This window comes from Mus musculus, chromosome 14 (assembly GCF_000001635.26).
Source record: "Mus musculus strain C57BL/6J chromosome 14, GRCm38.p6 C57BL/6J".
Taxonomy (NCBI): Eukaryota; Metazoa; Chordata; class Mammalia; order Rodentia; family Muridae; genus Mus; species Mus musculus.
In genome coordinates, this window is record NC_000080.6 from 41,983,051 (window position 1) to 42,008,085 (window position 25,035).

Here is a 25,035-nt window from a genome sequence, read left to right on the forward strand (position 1 = left end):
TCCTGCAAGGACCAGCTCAAGCCCACATCCCCCAGGTAGCTCCCCAACCTTGCCCAGGTCTCACTGTGCCTTCTCCATGACTAGTTCTTTCTTGCCCACTCCCAACATGATATAGGGACAGTGTCCTTCTGCCTTGATCTGGTCTCTGTTTGTATTATATTCTCCCTCCAAAATACCCTGAGGAGCATGGACAACATACCTGCTTGGGAACCCATTAGGATCTGATGGAATCCCTCACAGGCAACTCTTGTTACCACAACACTGGTGACATCACTGAACATTCTAAGGTTCTCCTGGATACAAGAGATTGTCAAGGGAAATGACTATTGATGATGTCACTGGGAATATCCATGGCTTACCTGCTTGCCAGCTTGCCCCATCTTGACCAGTTTTTGAAGTGCCCTTTCCTGGAGTCTCTCTTTTGACCCAGGGGTTAATTCTTGGCAACTTTTCCTTCCAAAACCAGACATTTCTCTCTGCTTCACTACAAGTCAAATGATTTGAATGGGGAGATTTTGTTAGAGCCATGGTATGGTTGGCTCATCTTTGATAGGATCTAAAGCTCTAGCATCGTTGGATGAGGGAGATTCTTCTTCAATATAAATCTAGTTCTGGGGTGTATTCATGTAACAGACAATCCTATTCCCCAAGAGGCCCTGTTTCCCAGAGGCCAAAAACATTCTCCTGCACCTTTATTTTTATGCAAATTGGATTATATTTTTTAGTGAGCACATACCTTGGAAGCACACATTGTTTCACTATATTGAGCCATGTGTTTTCATTAAATCTCTGTTTTACAACCCCATTTCTTTGCAAAGAAAACTCCCTTGTACTTGGCAATAGAGCAAGGCAGATACAGGGAGAGCATCAACTTGTAAATTTTACATCCATTCTTCAAAAGCTAAAATCCCACATTCTTCCTGTCTCCAAAACAACCACACAAAATAGGCATCTGTGAACAAAAGCCTACAGGGATATTGAATTGCTGCTCCATAGTCCCATTACCTATCCCTTCTCCAGTTTCTACTTTTTTGTGTCCTCAGTTCCAGGCCTGAGACTGTTCAGGATTGGATAATGATCCTGTATTCATAAGATGCTTAAGACTCAATATAATGGATAGGCGATTGATAGGGGATGGAAATGCCTCTGGCCCAGTGAAACCTCAATTTTAATGGATCCACCATTTCAGTAGGGGATCTGTTTGGCATTGACATCTATTCCTTTTGCCTTATTGACCTGGGTGTGCTGAGTGCATGCTAAAATGATACTTAAACTCACCAGTAAAATTGTGGAAAAATCATGTAAAGCCTTTCCAAATTGATTGTGTTGTCTTTGTCTACCATCTTGAGCGATGCAATATCACTATGACAAGGCTCCAAAGTGTCTGGGGGGATGGTGGGGTAGTCAGACGCCCACTCTGTCTCTCAGGTAGTCAGATGAATAGCCTTTAGGGAGAACTGTAGAACATGGGTAATGAAAAAGTAATAGTTATAGTTTGGGAGGCTAATTATCTCTGAGCCTGAAAAGCAATGCAGCAGGCATTCCAATCAAATAGTATAGGGATGAATCCCTCCCTGTATTTGGGTACAATAGGTCCAAAGTAAGAATGAGGCCCATCCACCTTTTCCTGAACTCTACTGAGAGTTTTGTAGTGTTTCCATTTAAGAAATCTTCTTTACTTCATGAGACCAGAACTCTTAAGTCTGCCTGCACCATGAAGTTTCCCATTTATCCATAAATCATTCACTGTTTATTGACAAGTTTTGTCTATGAATTCCTTGCTATGGTTTGACACAATTCAAAGCGATTAGAAAAACTGTTGGTCCAGTATCTGGAAGAGCTTTTCAGCTATTCTTTGAGAAGTTTCCTCTTCTGTTTTTTAATTTTTTTTTTTTAGATATTTTCTTCATTTACATTTAAAATGCTATCCCTAAAGTTCCCTATACCTTCCCCCCGCTCTGCTCCCCTACCCACTCCCTCCCACTTCTTGGCCTAAAATCGGGGCAGCTGTTCTAAAGATAGGATATTGCTCCCAACCACTGTGGCTAGTCATATACCTCAGCACATACTGCAGTCCTGCTGGCTCTGTATGGCTTAAGTTAGCCAGCCATGCTGTGCTTGGAGTGTAATGTCAGCTAGTGTCTGATGGAGTTCCTGGATTCCCTGGTGCTTAGCACCACCAAGCTGTGATTGCCTGTGTCCAAGACAAAAGCAGTGAATGTCTGAGAACTTGGTATGTGTCCAGGTTTATATCCTTTCCTTGATTTTTGCTATCAAACTTCCATGGAACTTAAAGGAATACACCAAGGATGCAGTGTAGCAAAAGCTTACAGACATAGACTCCTCATAGAGGACCAATTGTGTGTGTGTGTGTGTGTGTGTGTGTGTGTGTGTGTGTGTGTGTGTGAGTGTGTCTGTGTGTGTGTGTGTGTGTGTGTCTGTGCTTGTGTCCCCCATGGGTCTATGCATCCTTGGAATCTGGAGTCTACAGTGGGGCCTGTTGCAAGGTGATGCTGTCTCCATGCACAGGGAACTCCACCTTAGTCAGCACTGCTCTTTGTCTATATGTTCACCTTGGTGGCACATTGAAATCCCGCGAGGATTATATATAGCCATACTGATATTGAGTCTCCTCCCAGCAAATACTGATTATTTTGCTCTGGGTAGCTGTGTAGCAATAAGAACCTACAACTGAGAATCTGTGTTCTGAAGATATAGTTTTTAAAAAAAAAAAAAGTGGTAACAGGGTTGACGTGGGCCAGGACTTGTGGCACAGACTTCCTGGGAACTTTTTAGAAGGGTAGTCTTTCCTTCCAGGCCCATGAGGGAGGTCTTGAAGCCCTTGATCAGTTACTAAGGAACCCCAACCTGTGTTGTCCTGGCATCAGGATACTGAGTTTAATAAGCACCAGAAGGTCTCAGTATATAGGAGGCAGAATGTGGCAGCCACTGCATGAGGGTAGTCCAGGACATAGCCTGAATTCACATGATCCTTGAGGCCTGTGTCATGGAGTAGCTTCAGTGACTGGAAGAATGGGTTAGATTTATTTCCTATACTCAAAGCAGGCAGAAAAGGATGAAAGTCCTCCATGTAATATCAAATATATCCAGAAGAGGGTGCTAGATCCTCAGTACCCAAAGTATCCAGAAGATGGGATAAGACAGATTGCCATCCAGTACCAAAGACATCCAGAGAGCATCTTAAGATCAAAGTCAGCTGGTGTTGTAGCCCTAGCAGCAAGGAGGAGGAGGCTGCATCCTGATGCCCTCTCCTGACAGTCAGAATGAAATTAAGGAACTCTTGCAGAGCAGCTGCAGCATTGATATTTCCTGCTCTCTGTCAAACAAACTGCTTCCCAGAAGCTCCAAGCTCCTGATTCCCATTACTGGAAGTCCAAGCTCAAGCCCACCTTCTGTAGGAAGCTCCCTCTTTCATGCCCAGGATTCACAGTGACTTCCCCTGGGCCATTAATTCTTGCTCTTTAACACTAAGACCAATGGCCATCTTGTGGCTGCCTCTTTCTGGTCTCTGTATGTTCATTGTTCTCTCCTCCAAGAGGCCTGCTCAGTTTTGTCAACATGTCTAAGGGTGAACCATAAAGGTAGTTAATGATGCTCCAATAGCAGTTGGAGTCACCACACATTAGTAACATCACAGAAAATGCCAGGGCTCTCCAGGATACAACACAACATCTAGGGAAGGGACTTCTGATGTCACACAGGTCAGCTCTTACCTTCCTGCTCAGTACCTCACCCAAATTTACCTAAAGTCAAAGTGCCTTTTCCAGAGTGTGGGATAGATTGCCTTTTGGTACTCAGAATATTAAAAGATGTCTATCAATCACCTTCCAATGACAAATGTATCCAGAAGAGATCCTTTGGATCCCCATGCAAATCCACATGAAATACCCAGACTCCAGAATAAGACACTAGACAATACTCAACACATCTAGATAAAGTGTGATAGATCCCCTTGCAGTACTGAAACTATCCAGAAGAGGTTAATACACGTCCAGCCAGTTTCTATGCTGTGACGACTGACCTGGACAGAATGGAAAATGTCACCACTAATGACCAAAGTATGGTTATGTTGGCCAGGTGTTCTGGAAGATTTTACGTGAGAATTGCAGCCCAGCTTGTTATTGCAGGAAAACAACAACTGGAGCAAGGATTTGGTTCATGTCCTGAATCTTATTCTACAGAAAAAATTTAACAACACTAATACATATTAGCAATGACCAATAGCTATAAGGGAATTCCTATTATACTCTAAGCATATATCAGTGAGATATAATAGTGTGTTAGCTTTTTAAATATGGAAAAGGAAAATCAGATGAAGGGGTAATTACATAGAATTGGAGAGATGAAAATAAGGCATCTATTTTGAGGCGTTTTCTAGAGAAACCTGAAGTAGCTGAGATCTGGGAGTTCTCATACTACACTGATTAGTGCATCATATCTAATTGTGCCAGAGATTGGAGAGGGTTTTTTACATAAATATTTTAACATAACTCTGTACATGCCCTACTGAATGTCATGCTCTATGTAATCTTTCGAGTCTGGTATCTTTTACTTACCTTTCTTTTTTTAAATAATATTCATGTTAGTGAAATATCAAAACCCTGCAGACTACGTAGTATGAAATCTGCTGTGAAAAAGTGATCAACAGTCTTACCTAACCAAGAAGTCTGTGAACCCTCAGATTATATTCTGTACCTCTAATTCAAAATAGAACCATACTATAGTAAATGTAGATGGATTTCACACTCAGGTGTATGTAAATGGTAACATATTTATGTGTATTTACATGTATTAAACATATATTTTATATATATAAATTATATAATTAAATATATTTATAATATAATGTATACATAATATTTAAAATTATATATATATATATACATATACACACACATGTGTGTGTGTCTATGTGTGTGTGTATGTGTCTGTGTGTGTGTACTTCAATGTTGTTGCTCTATAACAGAGTACAGTTTCTATGCCACACAATACAGTCTACTAAAAAGTGCAGTGCTAGGCATATGTTATCCTTCTTTTGAGTCAATATTTATATATTCATACATATTTTTACATACCACCAGAATGGTTTATTGCTCTGGAGCTGGTTACCACATAAAACTTAATGGTAAATTCCTTTCACTCAAGACATTGTATGCTTGTGTCTTAGGACATGGAGAAATCAATTTCCTGCTAATCTGTAATCCCTTCCTGTTAGTATTCCTGTTATTAGAATATGGCTTACATGCTAACATGGGAGAAAATAATCAACATTCTTACCCAACTCTGAACCCTGAGATATACAATGATTGTCAGCCTGGCAAGACATGCTCCCAGTGGAAACAGTGGTATGATGGTGTGAGCACAACCAACCACTTTCTCACTGGATATAAAGTCTGACAAGACTCATGACTGGCACTATTGATTGAACCAAATGCCCATGAATGCTCCGAGCACAGGACCTAAAGGAGTTCTTACTAGCATTATCCTGCTATATGGAAATGGCATAAAACTGTCTCTTAGTTTTACCTTTAGATATAAAGAAGAGTACACCTTTCACATCATCAGAGAAAATTCCCTTTACAGTAGACAATGATTATTAGAGACCCATAGCACCAGTTTGTAATTGTAAATGGAATAAGAGACAGTTGACTGCTCAGAGCTCCATGACACGGCTATGCATCAACCATAAATCCCAGGCCTAGGGAACACATCAGAAGAAAAAGAAGAAAATATTGTAAGAGCTACACATAGTGGGTAGGTAATAATAAAACAATTTTCCTGGCTATGACAGGGATGCTGTACACATGAAAGCACCGTAACTGTAACTGTATGCATAAGACCTACAAAAGATTTTTTCCAAGTAACACAGGCATTAATGAGGGAGGGACTCATGAAGTCCTATTCTTAAGTGAGGTGCTATTGGTTACTGACTGCTGCTGAGGAGAGGAGAGTCCATTTTCTTCAGGGATGAATAAATAGGCTCTGTTTTATTTTTCTTTTTTTTTCCATTTTTTATTAGGTATTTAGCTCATTTACATTTCCAATGCTATACCAAAAGTCCCCCATACCCAACCACCCCCACACCCCTAACCACCCACTCCCCCTTTTTGGCCCTGGCATTCCCCTGTACTGGGGCATATAAAGTTTGCGTGTCCAATGGGCCTCTCTTTCCAGTGATGGCCGACTAGGCCATCTTTTGATACATATGCAGCTAGAGTCAAGAGCTCAGGGGTACTGGTTAGTTCATAATGTTGTTCCACCTATAGGGTTGCAGATCCCATTAGCTCCTTGGGTACTTTCTCTAGCTCCTCCATTGGGAGCCCTGTGATCCATCCATTAGCTGACTGTGAGCATCCACTTCTGTGTTTGCTAGGCCCTGGCATAGTCTCACAAGAGACAGCTACATCTGGGTCCTTTCGATAAAATCTTGCTAGTGTATGCAATGGTGTCAGCGTTTGGATGCTGATTATGGGGTGGATCCCTGGATATGGCAGTCTCTACATGGTCCATCCTTTCATCTCAGCTCCAAACCTTGTCTCTGTAACTCCTTCCATGGGAGATTTGTTCCCAATTCTAAGGAGGGTCATAGTGTCCTCACTTCAGTCTTCATTCTTCTTGAGTCATGTGTTAAGCAAATTGTATCTTATATCTTGGGTATCCTAGGTTTGGGGCTAATATCCTCTTATCAGTGAGTACATATTGTGTGAGTTCCTTTGTGAATGTGTTACCTCACTCAGGATGATGCCCTCCAGGTCCATCCATTTGGCTAGGAATTTCATAAATTCATTCTTTTTAATAGCTGAGTAGTACTCCATTGTGTAGATGTACCATATTTTCTGTATCCATTCCTCTGTTGAGGGGCATCTGGGTTCTTTCCAGCTTCTGGCTATTATAAATAAGGTTGCTATTAACATAGTGGAGCATGTGTCCTTCTTACCAGTTGGGGCATCTTCTGGATATATGCCCAGGAGAGGTATTGCTGGATCCTCCGGTAGTACTATGTCCAATTTTCTGAGGAACCGCCAGACTGATTTCCAGAGTGGTTGTACAAGCCTGCAATCCCAACAATCATGGAGGAGTGTTCCTCTTTCTCCACATCCACGCCAGCATCTGCTGTCACCTGAATTTTTGATCTTAGCCATTCTGACTGGTGTGAGGTGGAATCTCAGGGTTGTTTTGATTTGCATTTCCCTGATGATTAAGGATTTTGAACATTTTTCAGGTGCTTCTCTGCCATTCGGTGTTCCTCAGGTGAGAATTCTTTGTTCAGTTCTGAGCCCCATTTTTTAATGGGGTTATTTGATTTTCTGAAGTCCACCTTCTTGAGTTCTTTATATATGTTGGATATTAGTCCCCTATCTGATTTAGGATAGGTAAAGATCCTTTCCCAATCTGTTGGTGGTCTTTTTGTCTTATTGACGGTGTCTTTTGCCTTGCAGAAACTTTGGAGTTTCATTAGGTCCCATTTGTCAATTCTCGATCTTACAGCACAAGCCATTGCTGTTCTGTTCAGGAATTTTTCCCCTGTGCCCATATCTTCAAGGCGTTTCCCCACTTTCTCCTCTATAAGTTTCAGTGTCTCTGGTTTTATGTGAAGTTCCTTGATCCACTTAGATTTGACCTTAGTACAAGGTGATAAGTATGGATCGATTCGCATTCTTCTACACATTAACAGCCAGTTGTGCCAGCACCAATTGTTGAAAATGCTGTCTTTCTTCCACTGGATGGTTTTAGCTCCCTTGTCAAAGATCAAGTGACCATAGGTGTGTGGGTTCATTTCTGGGTCTTCAATTCTATTCCATTGGTCTACTTGTCTGTCTCTATACCAGTACCATGCAGTTTTTATCACAATTGCTCTGTAGTAAAGCTTTAGGTCTGGCATGGTGATTCCACCAGAAGTTCTTTTATCCTTGAGAAGACTTTTTGCTATCCTAGGTTTTTTGTTATTCCAGATGAATTTGCAAATTGCTCCTTCCAATTCGTTGAAGAATTGAGTTGGAATTTTGATGGGGATTGCATTGAATCTGTAGATTGCTTTTGGCAAGATAGCCATTTTTACAATGTTGATCCTGCCAATCCATGAGCATGGGAGATCTTTCCATCTTCTGAGATCTTCTTTAATTTCTTTCTTCAGAGATTTGAAGTTTTTATCATACAGATCTTTCACTTCCTTAGTTAGAGTCACGCCAAGATATTTTATATTATTTGTGACTATTGAGAAGGGTGTTGTTTCCCTAATTTCTTTCTCAGCCTGTTTATTCTTTGTATAGAGAAAGGCCATTGACTTGTTTGAGTTTATTTTATATCCAGCTACATCACCGAAGCTGTTTATCAGGTTTAGGAGTTCTCTGGTAGAATTTTTAGGGTCACTTATATATACTATCATATCATCTGCAAAAAGTGATATTTTGACTTCCTCTTTTCCAATTTGTATCCCCTCGATCTCCTTTTGTTGTCGAATTGCTCTGGCTAATACTTCAAGAACTATGTTGAAAAGGTAGGGAGAAAGTGGGCAGCCTTGTCTAGTCCCTGATTTTAGTGGGATTGCTTCCAGCTTCTCTCCATTTACTTTGATGTTGGCTACTGGTTTGCTGTAGATTGCTTTTATCATGTTTAGGTATGGGCCTTGAATTCCTGATCTTTCCAAAACTTTTATCATGAATGAGTGTTGGATCTTGTCAAATGCTTTTTCTGCATCTAACGAGATGCTCATGTGGTTTTTGTCTTTGAGTTTGTTTATATAATGGATTACATTGATGGATTTTCGTATATTAAACCATCCCTGCATCCCTGGAATAAAACCTACTTGGTCAGGATGGATGATTGCTTTAATGTGTTCTTGGATTTGGTTAGCGAGAATTTTATTGAGGATTTTTGCATCGATATTCATAAAGAGAAATTGGTCTGAAGTTCTCTATCTTTGTTGGATCTTTCTGTGGTTTAGGTATCAGAGTAATAGTGGCTTCATAAAATGAGTTGGGTAGAGTACCTTCTACTTCTATTTTGTGAAATAGTTTGTGCAGAACTGGAATTAGATCTTCTTTGAAGGTCTGATAGAACTCTGCACTAAACCCGTCTGGTCCTGGGCTTTTTTTGGCTGGGAGACTATTGATAACTGCTTCTATTTCTTTAGGTGATATGGGACTGTTTAGATGGTCAACTTGATCCTGATTCAACTTTGGTACCTGGTATCTGTCCAGAAATTTGTCCATTTCGTCCAGGTTTTCCAGTTTTGTTGAGTATGGCCTTTTGTAGAAGGATCTGATGGTGTTTTGGATTTCTTCAGGATCTGTTGTTATGTCTCCCTTTTCATTTCTGATTTTGTTAATTAGGATTTTGTCCCTGTGCCCTTTAGTGAGTCTAGCTAAGGGTTTATCTATCTTGTTGATTTTTTCAAAGAACCAACTCCTCGTTTGGTTAATTCTTTGAATAGTTCTTCTTGTTTCCACTTGGTTGATTTCACCCCTGAGTTTGATTATTTCCTGCCGTCTACTCCTCTTGGGTGAATTTGCTTCCTTTTTTTCTAGAGCTTTTAGATGTGTTGTCAAGCTGCTAGTATGTGCTCTCTCCCGTTTCTTCTTGGAGGCACTCAGAACTATGAGTTTCCCTCTTAGAAATGCTTTCATTGTGTCCGATAGGTTTGGGTACGTTGTGGCTTCATTTTCATTAAACTCTAAAAAGTCTTTAATTTCTTTCTTTATTCCTTCCTTGACCAAGGTATCATTGAGAAGAGTGTTGTTCAGTTTCCAATTGAATGTTGGCTTTCCATTATTTATGTTGTTATTGAAGATCAGTCTTAGGCCATGGTGGTCTGATAGGATATATGGGAAAATTTCAATATTTTTATATCTGTTGAGGCCTGTTTTGTGACCAATTATATGGTCAATTTTGGAGAAGGTCCCGTGAGGTGCTGAGTAGAAGGTATATCCTTTTGTTTTAGGATAAAATGTTCTGTAGATATCTGTTAAGTCCATTTGTTCCATAACTTCTGTTAGTTTCACTGTGTCCCTGTTTAGTTTCTGTTTCCACGATCTGTCCATTGATGAAAGTGGTGTGTTGAAGTCTCCCACTATTATTGTGTGAGGTGCAACGTGTGCTTTGAGCTTTACTAAAGTGTCTTTAATGAATGTGGCTGCCCTTGCATTTGGAGCATAGATATTCAGAATTGAGAGTTCCTCTTGGAGGATTTTACCTTTGATGAGTATGAAGTGTCCCTCCTTGTCTTTTTTAATAACTTTGGGTTGGAAGTTGATTTTTTCCGATATTAAAATGACTACTCCAGCTTGTTTCTTCAGACCATTTGCTTGGAAAATTGTTTTCCAGCCTTTCACTCTGAGGTAGTGTCTGTCTTTTTCCCTGAGATGGGTTTCCTGTAAGCAGCAGAATGTTGGGTCCTGTTTGTGTAGCCAGTCTGTTAGTCTATGTCTTTTTATTGGGGAGTTGAGACCATTGATATTAAGAGATATTAAGGAGAAGTAATTGTTGCTGCCTGTTGTTTTTGTTGTTAAAGTTGGCATTCTGTTCTTGTGGCTGTCTTCTTTTAGTTTTGTTGAGGGATTATCTTCTTGTTTTTTCTAGGGCATGGTTCCCCTCCTTGTATTGGTTTTTTTCTGTTATTATCCTTTGAAGGGCTGGATTAGTGGAGAGATAATGGGTGAATTTAGTTTTGTCGTGGAATACTTTGGTTTCTCCATCTATGGTGATTGAGAGTTTGGCTGGGTATAGTAGCCTGGGCTGGAATTTGTGTTCTCTTAGTGTCTGTATAACATCTGTCTAGGCTCTTCTGGCTTTCATAGTCTCTGGTGAAAAATCTGGTGTAATTCTGATAGGCTTGCCTTTATATGTTACTTGACCTTTTTCCCTTACTGCTTTTAGTATTCTATCTTTATTTAGTGCATTTGTTGTTCTGATTATTATGTGTCGGGAGGAATTTCTTTTCTGGTCCAGTCTATTTGGAGTTCTGTAGGCTTCTTGTATGTTCATGGGTATCTCTTTCTTTAGATTTGGGAAGTTTTCTTCAATAATCTTGTTGAAGATGTTTGCTGGTCCTTTGAGTTGAAAATCTTCATTCTCATCCACTCCTATTATCCGTAGGTTTGGTCTTCTCATTGTGTCCTGGATTTCCTGGATGTTTTGAGTTAGGGTCTTTTTGCATTTTCCATTTTCTTTGATTGTTGTGCCGATTTTCTCTATGGAATCTTCTGCACCTGAGATTCTCTCTTCCATTTCTTGTATTTTGTTGCTGATGCTCGCATCTATGGTTCCAGATTTCTTTCCTAGTGCTTCTATCTCCACTGTTGCCTCACTTTGGGTTTTCTTTATTGTGTCTACTTCCCTTTTTAGGTCTTAGATGGTTTTATTCAATTCCATCACTTGTTTGGTTGTGTTTTCCTGCAATTCTTTAAGGGATTTTTGTGTTTCCTCTTTAATGTCTTCTACCTGTTTGGTTATGTTTTCCTGTAATTCTTTAAGGGATTTTTGTGTTTCCTCTTTAATGTCTTCTACTTGTTTAGCAGTGTTCTCCTGTATTTCTTTAAGTGAGTTATTTAAGTCCTTCTTGATGTCCTCTACCATCATCATGAGATATGCTTTTAAATCCAGGTCTAGCTTTTCAGGTGTGTTAGGGTGCCCTGGACTGGGCGAAGTGGGAGTGCTGGGTTCTGATGATGGTGAGTAGTCCTGGTTTCGGTTAGTAAGATTCTTACGTTTAACTTTCGCCATCTGGTAATCTCTGGAGTTAGTTGTTATAGTTGTCTCTGTTTAGAGATTGATTGTTCCTCTGGTGATTTTGTTACACTATATCAGCAGACCAGGGAGACTAGCTCTCTTCCCTGAGTTTCAGTGGTCAGAGCAGTCTCTGCAGGCAAGCTCTCCTCTTTCAGGGAGGTGCACAGTTATCTGGTGTTTGGACCTCCTCCTGGCCGAAGATGAAGGCCCAAAACAGGATCTTTCCCAGAAGCTATGTTGCTTTGGCCTGCAGACTGCCCGCTGCGGAGTCCCAGAATCAAGGTGGCCCCTGCAGAACGTGAGGCAGAAGCCTCCCGGCCTGTGCGGACACCTGTGCTCTGACCAGGAAGGTGGCCAGTTGTCTGGAGCCGGAAATGGCGCCGCCTCAGAGACTCTGTGGCTCTCGCCCGTTCCAGAAGGTGCTGACCTCTGTGTTCCACACTCTCACCCACAGACCGTCCGCTGGGGAGTCCCGGAACCAAGGTGGCCCCCACGGAACGTGAGGCAGAAGCCTCTCGGGCCGTGTGGACCCCTGTGCTCTCACCAGGAAGGTGGCCGGTTGTCTGGAGCCGGAAATGGCGCCGCCTCAGAGGCTCTGTGGCCGCCTTGGACTTTCTTAATGACAGACCAAGAGTCTAGAATTTCTGATAATTCATTTGACAGAGCCAGGAATTGACAAGCCTGCAGCTATTTTTCTGGGAGCTATTTAATTTCATTTAGTGTCAAAGACTGCCCTGAGAAGGCACTATGAGAATAACAATGTGTCCCTTATTGGTAGGGAGTTGAAGTCTTCATCTTCTAGATTATTGTAGGATACATGAGTCTCTGATGCAGAGAACAGAGAAGGATTCTAACCTGGTCATGTGTTGAGGTCTCAAACACTTTGAGTTTGAACACACATGATTAGGTATTGATGAGTAAAGTATTATGGTACAACCGCCAGCATCCTCATGCCTGCACTTGGGAATTCAGGAAGACAGATATTAGAGAAGTGATGGCCAGGAGTCTACAATGCAGTAATTTGTACAGTCCAGGTTGACCTTTGCTAAGCACTATGAACTTCAGGTTTTTTTGGCATAACATATGACATGAGCTGGAAATGTTCCCCAAACCTTTATGTCTGAGGCAGCTTTTGGATTTCAGGGCAAGGGGAAATGCTATAAGGAGTGTGGTGGTAGTTGTGACCAACAGTGGTGGTTGGGAAGAGGAATATAGCTTAGCAGATCAGCTCAAATATAGCCTTTCTGCTTTTTCAGTGATTAATCCTGTCTCTAGCTTTTCTCTTCCTCAACCTTCTCTCTGGGACTCAAAATGGTCTCCCCTGCCCTGGGCTATCAACTATGCAAATGCATTTGTGTTTATCTATCTTCAGTGTCTGCTGGGAGAACATCATCCCAAAATTGCAACATCACTAATCATATGAAGAATATGAATAAACTAGACGATATGAAATTTTATATCAGGAAGATAAATGCTGAGCTGGAAGAACTTTTTCGAATCTTGGACATTGACATGAATACTGATTTGAACTACAGGTAAAATTATGCCCTGTATCCTGTTGACTGTATTGTGCCCTCTCTGTTGACCCACATTTTCTCCCATGAATGGAGTGTGTCATCTCTCACAATCATTATAAGAAGTCTTGACAGTTGTTTAATTGTTGGATGAGATAAGTGCTGTGTGTTCTATGGTAATCCTCCTTTGTACTTGGCCTTGAGGTGCTTGGAGTCTGATTGGTTCTGTCAACAGCTGGAAGGACCTGGTCACAATAGCTGCCTTACTGTGTAAGAATGCAATGTCTGCAGGCCATTACTGCTTTACTCTTGTTTTATTCATTGTACTCTGAGACTATGGAACCTACCTGGATTTATTTGGCATTTTAATTTTTTTCTGTGTGTGAAGTTAGTTGAGTGTGTATTGTTCAGGATCTGGGGTTGTGGGTCCTTCGATGGGGTCTGAGGATTTGTGTGATGGACACTTTGTAGGGCATGATAGTGTTGAGCCCTTAGAGGCCCAAATTGATCATCAGGGTTCTTTATTCCCTGTGTTTTCCTTGATGTCACATAGGATTCTCCTGGAGTAGGAAGTGTTATAAAGCCTTTTCCGTTATATACTAGTTATGCCCTCTGAGAATTCATGTAGCAATAAGAACAAAGGATTGTTCCTGCCTTAAAATTAAGAGAGGAAAAAAAGCCTTAAAACTAAGGACCAAAGCCTGTGGGACAGTCTAGTAGAAACATTTCACATAACTAGTGTATTCCTTCAGGCTCACCTAAGATTTCTTGAGGGTCAGCTATCTCCATTTTGTCCCCTGGCTCTCTGTCCTCTGCCCAAGATAATAAGTTTAATCAGTACCAAAAGGACCCAGTTGGAAGGAGCAAGGATGTGGCATACAATTATCTTGGGAATTCCAGATACAGCCTTTTTGCACATGATACTTGATTGCTTTGTTCAGAGGATATTTGCTCTTTGAGCCATGCTCTACCACAGGATGAACACTGAATTCACCATCATTAAATCACAACATGAGAAGACAATGTTGGATATGGAAAAAATGAAGCAGTCAATAAGTGATTCCATTGACAAGTACAAGGAATTCATAGAAGATAATGATTCCTACAGGTGAGTCCCAGACACAGCTGAGACCCAGCACTAGGCAGGGAATGCTTGTGGCCTTCTAGGACTTTGTACAAAAGTGAGAGCTCTAGTCCTATACTCTCTGTTTCTTAATAGGAGCCCTCCCTTGAGGCATGGGTCTTGGATTTGTACCTCTTAGACTCAGGTTTCCTAAGTGTGAATATTGTCCAAGACCCTCCAGTCTTTATTCTTCCAAATTCAGGATCTTCTGCATAGAAATCATTTCCACCATGCTGGGGATCTCAAGCAACCCTGAACTTCTAGGGTTCTGACAGCAGATTACAAGATCTGGGATCCATGACAAAAATGGAAAGAGTTTATACCTTTTGGGTCTTCTCTCCTCCCTAAGATGGCATTGCCCTCTCCCTACTGATGGTTTTCTGGTACTACACACATATAAGCAACCATGAGGAAGTTTTCCTCTTCTGTGATGTATATGGAACACTCTTGGTGTAGGGTTATCAGAAATATTTTGAGTCTTCTTACATGTGGCTGGTCTCTGGATTTGACCTGCCTCTATTTGGTACTTATGGATATACAGTGGACTCTAGTCTTGGGCTGTCTGGGGATCAGAGCCCTTGCAGGGATCATAATATTTGGAAGAGTGGCAGGCAAATCGAAGATAGGTGGGAATCAACATTTATGTTTTATTTGTTTGTGGTTCAGCATCAGGCACACCCACCTCCTGAAAGAATGCAATCAATTGAAGGAAAAAGTAAGGATGTTGCTGAATGAGAACAGAAAGCTGCTGGTAGAGCAGGCTGACCAGGAGGCATCCTTTGGTGAAGAAAAGAGTTCTGTGATGAGACCAGCAAGAACATACATCCCAAGTGCAAAGCAGCAGCAGGTAGGATGATGTGTATCAGAGGCACATTGCCCTCATGGCTAACCATACATATAGACAATCCATTGTAACAGTCCACCAACTTATCCAGGCACTCACCTCTGTCTCCTCCAAGTGTTTATTTAGGTGATCATCTACAAGGCTTTCTGTGGAGGTAGCCTTTTTCAAGAAACTGCATGTTTAGCAAACAAATTTTTCTGCCCTGCTATAATCTGCAGTTCACTAGGGGAGATTAGTTGATTACACATCACAACTCTACATGCTATTAAGTTTGAACAGTGCTGGGCTGGAGCCTTTCTTAGAATAGTAGAGAGCTTTGAAGGAAGATGTAAAGGCTTGTAGCCCATTTGCTTTATGGAGGTCATGTGAGATTCCAGGTAGGAAGTAATTTGCAGGGATGATAGCTTAGTGGAATTGACAAATAAGTGAATTTCATTGTTGCCTTTTGGAAGTTTTTGTCCCTCACCCCCACCGTTTCCCCTGTAGATTTTGATTCACACTGACTGACTAGCAGCTTGCCAATCCTAATTTCTTTGAGTGCTGTTGGAGTTGGAGTTCCTGGGCCTTGTGGTCTGGAGCTGGCTGAATGAGCAGGGATGTAGGAAAGGCTTCTCACAATCTCAGGTTTGGTGTGAGAGTTTTGAGGCTTCATGAAAAAATTTCTCCATATCTACCACTCATTCTGACCAAGAAGAATGTTCTCTAGAGGTTTCTATTTCTCTAGTAAGAATACTAGAGTTGAATTTCTCAGTTGAAACATCTGCTCTGCATATTCTAAATTATTTGGTCTTCTAGCATGACAGATTCTTCATTGTTTTTTGCTCCCTTATGATTTTGCGTGTGTGAGTGTTTGTGTATGTGTGTTTATGGATGCTTATGCCAATCTGTACCTTTGTGGGTATTTTGTAAGGCCAGTTAATGACACCTGATTTTGTGTAGTCATTCTCTAACTTAGTTCTTTGAGCCTAGGTCTCTCAATAAACCTGATACTTCCTGTTGTTCGATGTCCAGTAGACTTTTCATCTCCTGTCCACTATCAAGTGGAGATCTGTCTCTTATTTATATCAACAAATCATTAAACAATACTACTATTTTAAAAAATAAGTTTTAGATTTCTTAATTTTACCTGCTTAGAGTTATTGCCTGGGAGATTCTGGCTTGTCTTTTTGGCTTAACCATGGGCATACTTAGAAGCCTACACTACATCACTATGATGACATTGTTTTGCTAAATATATTTTGGGCATGGCTTTGTGTCTGGATAGATTCTCAATCAGAGTTGTGCAGAGTGCTGCATTTCAGAAATGTCACAGCAGGTCATTTATCTAGATTTTCCCTGACTGATATTGAGGATGATTTAATATCACATAATAAGTAATGTGTTGAACAGTTCCTGAGTAATGATCAAAAGTCACAGTCTTTCTCTGATGCTAAAAAGGGCTCAGTGTAGGTTTAGTGAGGGGACCGTGCTAAGTCAAAACGTGGCTTACTGGAGACTATAGGTAGAAATCTCTTTCTTGGCAATTTAGTGCTGTGTTGTCAAGGATATCTGTGTAGAGCTTGTAATGTCCTTATAGGACCAGCAAGTATTTGCATAGAAAAAGTTCCTGAAGAGGAGATAAGTACAGGTCAGGGCTACAAAGCTGCCTTGAGTCTAAGAGCCTTGTACACATCATAGGTTCCACTACATGCTCATGCAACAGTAAATATGCTAGATAAGAGCAAGAATTTCATTGATGTATGTGTTTTTGTGTCAGTCTTTGTGTGGTATGTGGTGTGTGTGTTGTTGTATCTGTGTGTGTGTGTGTGTGTGTGTGCGTGTGCGTGTGTGTGTGTGTGTGTGTGTGTACCAGCTGTGAATCAGTGTGTTTATTCTAAATTGTGTGCTTGTGTAATGCAAAATGCCTTTGCAAGTGTTTATGGTATGGATGCTTGAATATACAATGTTTGTGTATGTATATATGTTTGTGTGCGTATTTGTGTAGACATGCAACCATGTCTGTCTCTAGAGGCCAAGCATGATGAGTAAAGCCCCTGAGATTTCAGATTGCACCCATGAAAAATCAAGTACAGCAGAACAATTAGTATGCAACTCTACCTAGCTCCCAAGGGGGGAAAAAAAGGATGGAAAACTCATATAAAGTCAGACTTTCAACTGACTAGGGGCAATACTACTGATTCTCATTGAAATCCTTTGGAGAAAATCAATGGAATATGGTACATAATGTTGAGGAGGAGGTTGGTGTATAAAATCCATGTGTTATGTCCCTTTTCTCTTCTGGAAGACTTATGAAGGCCCTCTGGAATGTCAGGTGGCTTACTGTGTCTTCTCAGCATCCCAGATTCTTTTCCTCATTGCCTGCTACCATTGCTTTTCCACCTACCTCTACTCAGGAAAACTTTGCCTTATAGTTTGTCTTAGATTCTAATTATTGAGAGATTGAGTTGCATGTAGCTGTACCTGCATCCAGCAGAATTTCCGTAGCTGTGGTGCAAAGGAGGGCTGTTTCAGGAGCCCCTTGAGGGTCATGATAACCTAAAGAACTCACACTATGTTATCTGTGTAGAATTCTGCAATTGCTGTTATTCAAAATCATTTTCTCAGAATTAAAATCAGCCTAAATGGGGGTTGGGAGAAATGAGGACCCTCAGACAGGTCTGGTAGTATAAAATCAGGTAGGTGTTTGAGAAGCAAGGTTCAGAAAGTAGAAAAGAAGTCCCCTTTGACCCAGAGATTCCAGAACAATGAGTAGATATCCAGAGAGTTTCTAGGGCACATGAGGGCTGTAGTGGTCCTCAGAGTAGTCCAGAAGAAGATGATATCCTGATGTCCATCAGCTAAAGAGTGAAAATGTACTATGTGATGCAGCCCTTTCATGAAATATTGCTCAGTGTTAGATAGTCCATGCAAGTATTTGACCTTCAACTAGTTAGCCTCATCTTACTCAAAATATTCCTGACACAGACATATTATTGGGAGAAAATTGTTCCATTGGATCCTATTTATAGTGACTTCTTATTTTTCTGGGATCATACCTTTGGACATCAAGTGAGTCAGGCAATGGCAAAGGGAACCTCTAATGGAAGGAACTGTTTACTTTGGGACAAAACTGAAATGGTGAAGGTGAGGCTAGTCCACCACCAACATGTGATCCTTTGCTGGCAAAGAAACCTCCTCTACACAGCTTTTGGAACTTGCTAAGATGGATTGGATAATATGCCAAGAACCCTGATTCTGAGTCTGGTTTATGAGAGGAAAGTTTATCACTGACTGAGCTGTGTATATGCTTAGCCCATTACGTACCTATCACATTCAAGATTTGTTTTTTATGACTCCAAAATATCCTGGGAGATTTTTATAATAGCATTAACTAGGATACTAAACTAAACATGTTACTGAGGTATACTGTGCTTGTGTTGTGTGAACACAAGTAATTTGCATAATTGACAGAGTGCTATACAACAGTCTTAGATTTACAGGTGTGTTGTTATTTTCCTTCATGACCATTGCTTTTAAAATTCAGTTCCTATGGACCATGTAGAGACTGCCATATCCAGGGATCCACCCCATAATCAGCATCCAAACGCTGACACCATTGCATACACTAGCAAGATTTTATCGAAAGGACCCAGATGTAGCTGTCTCTTGTGAGACTATGCCGGGGCCTAGCAAACACAGAAGTGGATGCTCACAGTCAGCTATTGGATGGATCACAGGGCTCCCAATGGAGGAGCTAGAGAAAGTACCCAAGGAGCTAAAGGGATGTGCAACCCTATAGGTGGAACAATATTATGAACTAACCAGTACCCCGGAGCTCTTGACTCTAGCTGCATATGTATCAAAAGATGGCCTAGTCGGCCATCACTGGAAAGAGAGGCCCATTGGACACGCAAACTTTATATGCCCCAGTACAGGGGAACGCCAGGGCCAAAAAGGGGGAGTGGGTTGGTTGGGGAGTGGCGGTGGGTGGGTATGGGGGACTTTTGGTATAGCAATGGAAATGTAAATGAGCTAAATACCTAATAAAAAACAGAAAAAAAAATTCAGTTCCTAGCCTTGGGGATATTTTCTTTTTTTTAAGATTTATTTATTTTATTTATATGAGTACACTGTAGTGGTCTTCAGACACCCCAGAAGAGGGCATCTGATCCCATTACAGATGGTTATGAGCCACCATGTGGTTGCTGGGATTTGAACTCAGGACCTCTGGGAGCACAGTCAGTGCTCTTACCCACTTAGCCATCTCTCCATCCCGGGGGTATTTTCAGTTAGCACATTCTTTCTGATTTTAAGACCCATGCAGTGCCTGTGGATTTCATGTGATATGTTTTCTCTGGTTATTTCAAGATATAGGGGTTGAAGAGTGGAACCCTGTCAGGTTCATGCACTAAAGAAATAATCATAGCCTTCACTTCAATTCTAGGCAGGTTTCCCATAAGGCATCCACATGGTTTTCTAGGTTGTTCACAACTCCCTTGAACTCAGATTCGGACATTGCTACAATGTTATTATTCAATATATTATACATGGACTATTGGAGTAATATAGTGTTTTTCTTTTAAACGCTAGTACAGTGTGTAGTTCACAGTTAAGATTATAGCACTTTTTAAAAGCTGAGAAATAATTCCAAGCCCAGGTGCTCTACGACACTTGGGGATGCAGAGAATGACCTCAGCCAATGGTAAGTCATAATAGATTATCCAGCTGAATAAATCTTGTTGGGACAGAGAGCTGAACTGACAAATCCTAATCAGGCCTTTCTTCCTTCCTTCCCTAGTTGTGAAATACTCCAGCAGAAACTGGAACATGGAAGAGACCAGGACAAGGTCTCCTTTGAAGAGAACTTCTATAGTGGGATCCCTGCGTGTGCGAAGCAAATATTTCATCTCATCCCCAGTAATCATGGCTATCATCTGCTGCATTTTCTTCCTTTACTTTTGTTTCCTTGCAATGAATAGCACTTATTTTCATCTGTGCTCTGGCTCAGCAAGAGTGAGACATGTGCTGAGGCACATTAAGAGCTACTGGGGAAACAGGAAGATTCTGAGGGTGTACATTTTTCTTGTCCTTATAGGTCATCAAGGAAAATTACAAAATCATTCTACAAAATTGCAAAGACTTTGAGCCAAATTCTGTAACATGTTTTCTGCTTAGTCTTGGGTGTCCATATTTTTCAAACCCATACTCCCAAAAAGGAGACCTACTTAAATTTCTCTTGTAAAGATTGTTACCAGAAGTAACTTATTTTCTACTGTGTTGCCAAGGACAGCCATGGGCTGTAAGTCTGTGCTGCTAAATGACAGCCAAAGAAGGCTCTTTAGCACAATTCTTGTTTTTAGATTTTGGTTTGAGCTTTGATTACTTTTGTTATTTGGTTTCCTTTTGTTTCATTAGAAGTTTTTTGTTTGTTTCTTTGCTGTTGTTTTGTTTTGTAATTGATTTAATGTTTTGATAAGGCTATACAGTATACTTATTGACTGCCCACTTTTAGTTACTATTGAGTAAATTGGATGTATTCTAAGAATAAAACAGTGATCTCTAACTCTTCACTCTTAAGAAACTTCTTTATTCAGCTGTGGTATCACCCTATTGAAATCCCAAACCTATCAGACAAAGATGGATCTCTGTATGGGGCTTGGGTTCCATAATGACTTCCCAGCCAGACTGAGCTACAAAAGCGGTTGATTGTACAGTCAGTGTGGATAGTGTGTTCAACTCTGTGGATACCGACTTCATGATGGAAAAAATATCCATGCTGTTTCCTTGTATGTCAAATATTCAGCTGCTGCTAAAATACTGTGAATGATAGTGTTGAAAAAATTAATGGGAAATATACCAGTATTTCTGTAATGTCAGGAAATAAAAACATATTCTAAGGGAATATAAAAGCTCTAGAAAACACAGACATGTATGCTTCTGCTTTCCTTCAAATGTTCTATCAGTGGTAACTACTACTACAGATATTCAATTTTAGGTCCTTTTGAGATAGGGATTTTTGGGGGGTTATTTTGTTGTTTTTCTTGTGTTTCACAATACATTTGGTTCCTTTTTGGGGTTTTAACACAAGCACAGTTTGTAGTTCAGTATTCAGTATCCAGATGTTTTTAAAAGCTGAGACAAAATCCAGGCCCATATGCTCTATGAGTTTTCTCCCTCTGTTTTTTCCCCCCAGTGGTGATTCTGTTTGTTATTTGGATTTATTTTATATTTGTGCATGATTTGCCTTCTGTAGGACTGTGCAACACTTGCACGCCTTTCCCCAAAGGTCAGAAGAAGTTATTGGGTTTCACCTGGAACTAAAATGACAGAGGACTGTTAGATGCCATGTGGGTCTTTTGAGAAACATATTCTCAAATGAAGAGCTATTTCTCCATCCCCTAATATGGACTTTTGTCCTTCTTTGTGTGCTATATTAGTGGAATGGATCATACCTATAGAAAGTGTTTCTTGAGGTATGTTTACTTTGTTGTAAAAAAAGTAGAAGCACCCATTTCCTTTCAGAGCCAAAGCAGTTTTTATAAAGTGATTTGAAGTTTCTCTTTTGATCAGAGAAGCAGGTTTTGGGAGCAGTAACACCAGGTAACAGGGACAAATCATAGTGCAGAGCTCATCACTGACACTACCACAGGAAAGTGGACAATGCAGAGAATACTGGCATAAGACAATGGAGCTGGTGCTAAGTTAAAATCCTACAATTGAAGTGGCTCTGAAAATGAGATAGAGCCTTCCCAGATGGTGGCTGAATGGACTCTTCCATTTCTTTACAAAAGGAAACATGGTATCCATTTGAGTAGCTGGTGTGTACTGGAGATCCAACCCTGCTTTGCAGGGTAGGGCTCTGCTGGGAAAGCCTCTAAAAAAGCACTGAATGGGTCAGAGGTGCTTAATCCTTAACTCAGTACTTCTGCTGGCTTTCTGATTCTGTACATTGCACACAATAACTCTCGTAAAAGAGTCCCAGTGCTTTGACTTAGTTTGACTGACATATATTATGACATATTCTATACTTTATTATTCAGGACTACTCTAAAATGTTTTGTGAAAGTAATTTCATAACATGAATAACTTTTACATTTCTCTGGTCCCAATGTTGTCTCTATTTCATTTTCTAATAATTTCTTCAAACATTTTTTAAAAGTCATGCATTTATCTAGAACTACCATTACACAGTTATTACATTGTTTCCAATATGACAACATACAGCATACACCTTCATTTTGAAGTATGCTGTACTGAGCCCTTATATCTCAATTTTTCATAGTTTAAGAATCATTACATCAAGAAACATCAAGTTTCATAGACTACACAAGAGCAAAATAAGAAGGAAATAGGAAATTCAGATATAATAGTATAAATATACATATCAAAGCCAACTGGAAAGCAGTCATGCACAATGAATTCTATACAGTGATTGTACAGGGCTAAGGTTAAGATAAAGGGGAATTACATTTTAGTAGGAAGAGCTTCCACAGGCTATTGAGATGTTTCTATCACAGCCTTATTTCAATTATTTCTATCACAGTCCCTTATTTCAAATGGCAGGTACCCAGGAGGAATGTGTCTCCTGCTTCTCAAGACCACAGACACCATCCTTTTTAGAAGTAGCTGCTGCAGGCTCCTGAGAGGTTTCCATTTTGACCTGTTGTGGGCTGTCCCTCTAATTGCATGCCCTCTCCATCACCCTGTACATGTAAAAATGCAGAGACCCACAGCCAAACATTAGGCTGTGGACAGAGAGTCTTGTGGACCTGTTGGTGGAAGGGTTGTCGGAGCCAGAATGGTTAGGAAGCCACTAGAGGAACAACAGAGCCAACTAATCTGGGCCTTTGGGGTCTCACAGAGACTCAACCATGAGCCAACACCATGTAGGTGTTTGAACTAGGACTCTTACATATAAGAAACAGATGTGCATCTTGGTCTTCATGTGAGTGATGAACAATTGGAGTGGGTGCTGTCTCAGATTTAAACTCTGTTACCTGTCTGTAGATCTCTTTTCCCTAGCTTGGCTGCCCTGTCTGGGCTCAGTGAGAGAGGATACACTTATTCCTGATGCAACTTGATGTGGCAGGGTGAGTTGGTACTGGGGGGAAAAAGAGGGTCCCTTTCTCTGGGGAGAAGGGGATAGAGAATTGGGGGGGGGGGAGTGGGACATTGAGTCTGACTGGGAAGAGAGGGAGGGGCTGTGATCAGATGGAAATAAATAATTCAATGAAAAAGTGTACATCTTTTGGCTTTTGGAGACTTTCTGTTCAAGTATGACTTTGACCATTTTCTCCATGGTCTTCCCTCCCCTCCCCTCAAGGCAATGCTCTTCTCCTTCCCCAGAACTTTATGTACTGAGACAAAGTTTTAGTAGAACCAATTTAATCTCATTCTGACTTGCTTCCAAACAAATGACTCAGACTATGCTTATAACATTTGGCTTTGACAATTACAGTGAGCTGGGGGTGCACACTTTTACTCCCAGCACTCGGGAGGAAGAGGCAGGAGGATTTGAGGCCAGCCTGATCTACAAAAATGAGTTCCAGGACAGCCACAGATATACAGAGAAACCCTGTCTTAAAAAACAAAACCAGAGATAATTACTGTGGGTGGGGTGACCCCTAATCTGCTTTTCTGACAGCTCACCTGGCTGCCTCCCCAGTGCTGCACCCCAAATACTTGCTGTTTCTCCTGCATATGTGCTCATGGTACCTCTCCTCCATGGTGCCTTTACTCTGTGGCACTTGCTGCTGTGGGCTAAGACCTGGCACCCCCACCTACATGAAAGTCAGAGGACAACTCATGGAGTTTTTTTCTCCTATGATGTGGGTCACAGGGAAGGAACTCAGGTCTCTATGCTTGGTCGCATTACCTTTATCCACTGAGCCATCTCATCAGCCAGTCACCACAGACACAGAATTTAATGATCTATGTATTTGTATTTATATTGTGGGTTATACCCCAACTATGAAAGCTTTCCCCAGAGAATATATGTACTCAATTAAGGGCAATAAATGGAGTCTGAGAGGGATCTATGAGGAGGGTGGCAGACTTTAAAAGCCTCCATGGAGCCTCACAGTTTTTTTGTCTCCAACAAGTCTAAATGAGATGGGGTAATTTTTCCTTTTCTTTGACCTCCCAGGGCTATGATTGAACCTAATAAAAGTCCATGCTCCCTGAGTTACATTCCAGGCCTGCAACTTCATTCATCTTCTACAACAGCTACAAGGCAAATGTCAATTTGAGACTCCATAGTCAGTTTGGATGCTCCAAGATTTGTCCTTGAGAGTGGCTGACAGAATGCTTTCAAGCCTAGGAATATCTATCTGAAAGAGAAAAGGAAGTGTCTCAGTCCACTCTGCATACTCAGGACAGTTTAGTCATTTAAAGACTGATGTCAAGCTGTTATCTACCTGCACAAATAGCATCACTAGATATCAGGTTAAGCTACCCGACAGGTAGCATTTACCAAAACAGCCAAGCACTACACTGAAGACCTTCAAGTAAATAAGGCTCAGGGTCCACCAGAGAATTGAAAGATGGACAAGAAGACCCGCATCACTTGATGATGATTGGTTTCCTGTGTGTTTACAGGTGTCCCTTTCTGTGTCAGAGTTAGCTTAGAAAGAGAAGGTGTCCAAAGACAGTGAGCAACTTAACACATCCCCCGGTCCTTCTCAGGCTTCTGCTTAAAAGCCCTGGTTTGACAGCAGCAGTTTGGGGATCCAGGGGATTAATTCCTTCACACATTAATTCTCTGACTCACAGTTAGTCTCAAATCAGATCTGTTCCAGGAGACCTTCACAAGCATGAAGCATCCACTG

The 25,035-nt window shown here is 41.0% G+C and overlaps 1 non-coding gene across 1 annotated transcript in view; it reads left to right on the forward strand.

Moving 5' to 3' along the window:
- The window catches only part of 1700024B05Rik, a 59,838-nt gene extending 39,067 nt beyond the window's left edge, over window positions 1–20,771 (forward strand). Inside the window, exons 2-5 of the transcript XR_874537.2 lie at window positions 13,121–13,283; window positions 14,239–14,370; window positions 15,052–15,232; window positions 20,007–20,771. This is a non-coding gene — a transcript (RIKEN cDNA 1700024B05 gene). The remainder of the gene's footprint in view (window positions 1–13,120; window positions 13,284–14,238; window positions 14,371–15,051; window positions 15,233–20,006) is intronic.
- The last annotated feature ends 4,264 nt before the right edge of the window (window positions 20,772–25,035 follow it).